The 5,705-nt window shown below is 37.0% G+C and overlaps 1 pseudogene; it reads right to left on the reverse strand.

The window, feature by feature from the left end:
- Positions 1–1,358: 1,358 nt before the first annotated feature.
- Positions 1,359–1,458, reverse strand: LOC122119038 (annotated as a pseudogene).
- Between the last annotated feature and the right edge of the window lie 4,247 nt (positions 1,459–5,705).

The following is a 5,705-nucleotide window of genomic DNA, read 5'->3' on the forward strand; positions in this document are numbered from 1 at the left end:
AAACATACGCAGAAAATTCACCAGATATTTCTGACCAGTTCAACCAACATGAACTATTAGGGAAATACATGGACACCTCATTTCCACTGGCACTCAAAGTATCTTGTTAGGCAATTCTGATGAAGATGAGGAACAAGATGAAAAAGTGAGGAATGTCAACAATTGCAAGAAAAAAAATGGAGAAAGATCCAAGCAAATTTCTTCCTTGGGCTGCTGAAAATAACCAGCTTACTACAGTGCAGAGAATACTTTCCAAAAAGGCCACTCATGTGAATACTAGGGATGACTGTGAGTCTACCCCTCTTCATCGGGAAGTCTACAGTGGACACTTAAACATTGTCCGTGAGTTGGTGGCTCAAGGGGCACATGCAATAACTGCAGATGGCTGGACACCCCTGCACACTGCATATACGTGTAATAATACCAGAGTTGCTTCTTTCTTCTTCATGATGCAGATACCAATGCCCAAACTAAAGGCTTCTTGACCCCCTTGCATCTTGCTGCTGGAAATTGAGATAGCAAAAATACACTGGAACTGTTGAACCAATATGTCAAACCAGGTCTGAAGAACCACTTGGAAGAAACTGCATTAGATATTACCAAAAGGATAAGTATGTATCACTACCTCTTTGAAGTTGTGGAAGGCTGTATAAATTGTTCTCTTAAATCCTAATGATTCGGTAAATTTTCTTAGATTTCAAAAATGTCATTAATTCCTTTGTGTCAACCCAACATATTTTCACAATCCAAATAACAATATCTTATAGCAACAATTCACGGATTCTGTGGAGTTCTTCGAAGTGAATTGCCTGCTTTTGATGTCAAAATGTATTCAAGAGTTTTTGTGTACATCTGTAATTATTTATGCAGAGTTGTGATTTTGTTAATCAGAAATAATTTTCACTTATCTTTTGAAATGAGTAGTATAGAAACTAAAGATATTTCCGGTGTTTGTCTGAAAAAGTATAATTTAAAATATTCTATATTCTATGTTTGTATAGTGTCCATAATCTATTTTATTCTCTCCTAGATATAATACATTGAATTCTACATGGTTTTATAAAATATAGGTTCATTAATGTGTCCTTTCAGATTGCATTCCATATAGAAACAGTTTAAGATTCCTTTTTTTCCCGTAGGTCCTTATAGTATTATATTTCTTTGGGATAAAACGACAATGTTGTCTAATTTCAAAAGTTGTGTAAAGGTTATGCTATGTAAAGGCCTTTCTAAGGTGAAAATTGAATACATTGATGTCAAAGTAACTTTTAATTATATGAATTATGTGTATTGTTACACTTGTAATTTTGTAATCAACTTTTTAATAGCTGTTTTTCATTTCTTACATCTGAAGAATGAAAAATTTTGAATACTTCACAAACTTTCATATCACCCTTGTACAAGTGCCATGTTGTTCTCTGTATTGTTGTAATTTTGGTATACAACCTGCTGAAGAATGTAGTACCCTGTTAAATTAAGTAGTTAATGATGAAATATTTATACAGGCTTATATGCTTAGGAGCCTATTTGTAACAAGGAAACCTTATTGTTCCTAAAAATGCTATTAATCTTATTTCCCTAAAATTCTGTGAATAGTTGAAAAAAATATGTTGTTCAGTTGATTGCTCACATTTGCAATCTTTTTGTCAATGACTATTTTAAGTCTTTTTCATTTAGAATTTGATCATATTTTCAAGTATTTATAGCTTAGTCCAAAGGAGACGGCTTTTTCAAGTACTTATTTATCCAACTGTGTTAGCTCTGTGAAGCCAATGGATTCAAAGTAAGCCTTGTTTAAGAGCTACTTCTAAACATATGCAGTTGAAATTTTCCCAAATGAGGTCTTATTGGCACAAATGTCTACCTCACCCTTTACCCTTCTTCCATGTAGGAACAGACCAACCAGAATATCTTACTCTGACAGCATAGATTGTATTACTGGAACAAAACTAATCTTAGTTACAAGGGATCATAGAGAGATTAACAGTTCAGCCAGAACTGTTCATACTAGAAGGCATTTTATCAAAATATGATTGTTTATGATACCTACCATTTCAAAAGTAGCTAAAGCCAAGAAAGTGAAAAATTGTTCACATGCATGATTACCTAATGTCTTGGCCTGTCTACCTTCCAACCAGGCAGGAACTTACACTACTGCCATTTTATCACCAAATATTTTCTTAGTTACAAGAGAAGTCCATATATTTCTCTTCATTATTAGGCCTAAAATTGGTAATGTTTTTTATTATTTTATTTTTATTATTATTTTTATTGTGAACATAATGTACAGAGGGGTTACAATTACATGGCCAAGATAATGAGTACATTTCTTATCAAGCATTGCAGCCTCCTCCTTTGTTTACCCTTCACATCCCTTCCCAGCCTCCCCCGACCTCACCCAACCCTCCCCCCACCAAAGTTGTAAAGTTCGTTTTTGACATGACAACTTGTACGTCTCATTGTTGCAACGTGTCCACCACTATCCTTAAACGACTTGTTTTTTCCTTTCTCCTCTACAAATTATACTGACATCTTAAACGACTTGTTTTTTTCCTTCTCCTCTACAAATTATACCGACAGCAAATATAGTGAAAGCAGGGGATATAATGTGGGGGAGGGACATACAAAGCAACAAACAGATAATCTTATAAGTGCGTTAGAAACAAATGCATGAAAGAAAAAAAACATTTAAATGCATATCCAAGGGTTCATTTTCCTAACATCACATTATCTGACCTTTTCTGCTTGACTCATACATATACTACATATTGCAAATAAGAGAAACCATGGGACCTATGTTTCTTTGGGCTTGGCTTACTTCACTTAATATAATTTTTTCCAAGCCTTTCCATTTCCTAACAAATGGGGCAATGTCATTTTTCCTAATGGAGGCATGGAATTCCATTGTGTATATATACCACATTTTCTTGATCCATTCATCTACTGAGGGGCATCTGGGTTGGTTCCAGATCTTACCTATGGTAAATAATTCTGCAATAAACATAGGTGTGCTGGTAGCTATAGTGTGGTCTTGTTTGTAAATATTTGGGTAAATGCCCAAAAGTGGGATTGCTGGGTCATAAGGGAGCTCTATGTGAAGTTTTTTGAGAACCTCCATACTGCTTTCCAAAGTGGTTGAACAAGTTTACACTCCCACCAACAATGCAGTAAGGTTCCCTTCTGTCCACATCCCCTCCAGCATCTGTTGTTATTAGAGTTCTTCATTTTGCCATTCTAACTGGGGTGAGGTGGTATCTCAATGTTTTTTTGATTTGCATTATCACCCTGCATCAGAATCAACTCCAAATGGATCAAAGACCTCGGAGTCAAAGCAGACACTCTGACAACATTACAGGATGGAATATGAGAAACCCTAGGTCTCCTTGGTTCAGGCCTAAATTTTCTGAATAGAGACCCAGAAACACAACAAATCACAGAAAGATTGGAGAAATGGGATTGCATAAAGTTGCAGAGCTTCTGCATGACACAGGACATAGCTAGCAAGATCAATAGAAAGCACGCGGATTGGGAGAAGATCTACATTAGCCATACATCGGACAAGGGTCTCATATCTAAAATATACTTGGAACTCAAAAAATTAAATCCCCAACAACAAATACTCAAAGAAACAACTGCCCAATAAATAAATGGACTAAAGACCTAAAGAGAAACTTCTCTGAAGAAGAAAGAAGGATGGCCAATAGACACATGAAGAAAAGCTCAACCTCCCTAAATTGGTAATGTTTTAAAAAGTGTTTCCTCTTGACTCCAGGCTGTAAATCTACAAATGGAAAACTTTAGGTTTAACTCTACCAAACACTGAGGTAGAGATAATGGAATAATACTTTAAAACAGAGCTGCCTTTGATACCCTAACCACAACAGAACAATGCAAAACATGAACCTTTTCATTATATTATATATAGTTATGTATTTTACATTTATATGTGATCATTTTATATTTCACACTATGAAACTTACTAGAATTAATTGATAATTTGACAAATAAATTGATATTTATTCCAATAAATAGAATTAGAATATAAATAATTAGGTTTAGAATATATATCAGAATATAAAATATATCAATACAATATTTTAGGTACAAACTTGTGATACCTTCTAAGTGAACATGGCTTTCTGAATTCACATGGCCAAAAATGAGTGTTGTTTTCCTCTAATCTATATGGGATTTTATTCTGCTGTTCTGTTTATTGTTTTAACTCGCTGGTCCCAAACTGTTTTTCTCCATATTTCTGAAGCATTCCTACTGATTATGCCCAAATTTTGCTGATATGATGCCTAAAAAATAGTTCTCTTCTGTAGGACCCATGGGTCCTAGGATCTCAGGTCCCAGTTACCTGTATCATCAGATTACAGAGGCAAGACTTCTCACCTAGGCCCATGCAACATGCCAACAGAAAGTAATTGAAGAGCTATCTGGTCGTTAATTGGACATAATCAACTCCCAGGCTTTCCTGCATGGTCTGGCTTGTATGTCCTGCTCAGCTTTCTCTCTCAAAGCTGGAGCTCTACCGTCTGGGCCACTGCTCCACTTCGGGTTCACTGGTGGTTTATTGTAGATAAGAGTCTCACCGAGTTTCCTGCTCAGCTGGCTTTGAATGGCGATCTCCTGAGGAGGCTTTAAGTGGCTTTTCTCAGGGATTCGCAGAGGAGCCCTTTCGCACCAATCCTTAGTCTAAATCTCGAGAGGTACTAGAGAAAAACAGAAACAGGAAGATGCTTCTAGTGTGTTCTAGATACTTAAAGTTGGAGACACAAAACACACATAATGATTAGATCATTTTATAGGCAAAAGGAGCAATGCAGACAGTATGAGGATCACTCCAGATTTCAGTCCTCTCATCCTGAAACAGTAAATTCACTGCAGCTCAATGCTAAGTGACAGAACTGGCATATCCTGTGAATATTTGCTCCAAAATACTGTGACACTCATTTCTCACGTTAGGCCTCAAACTTGTGACCAGAGAAGAAGATGAGGGGAGAAAGCAACTATAATAAACATTGAGTAGTTTACTTATAAATTCAAACCATTGGAATGACCCTGCTAAGAAGTCAGATTGTCCAGATTAAAAAATGAAGAAGAAAGGAAAGGTGTCAGTGGCTGCTGATTGTAATCCCACCTCCTTAGGAGGCTGAGATGAAGAGAATCTTAGCTTGAATCCAGCCAGTGTAGGAAAGTCTATGACACTGTTACTTCTAAGAGATCACAAAAAAACCAGAATTGAGGCTATGACTCAAGCTTCATGTACTACCCTTGAGCAAAAGGAGCTCAGGGACAATGCCTAGGCTCATAGTTCAACCTCAGGACCTGCCCCCTCAAAAAGAGCCTGTACTTCCATGTCATTGTCTATGTATGGATGTATTCCTATAGGTGAAGCTCCATAATAGCTATGATGAATGGCACCAAGCTAGGAAATTTGTATTCAATACAATAATTTCATAACACAGAGACGACATCTTTCAAGACAGTGCATGTTCCAGGGAACCCCTCACTGTTCCCAATGTAACCTGAGGGTTTCTCTGCATCCCAGGCCTGCTGGAAGAAGTCTCTCACATTGTGTGGACAGGCAGACAAAAGGCCTCACTCCTGTACAGCTGGGTAACAAACAATTCCACCTGAGCCAGTTAGTGAGGATGAGTGTGGGCGTGCTCTGAAGGTCAGGAGAAAAGGGTCTCTGTACC

Source organism: Dipodomys spectabilis, unplaced genomic scaffold (assembly GCF_019054845.1).
Source record: "Dipodomys spectabilis isolate Male_0828 unplaced genomic scaffold, ASM1905484v1 ptg000160l, whole genome shotgun sequence".
NCBI classification, from domain to species: Eukaryota; Metazoa; Chordata; class Mammalia; order Rodentia; family Heteromyidae; genus Dipodomys; species Dipodomys spectabilis.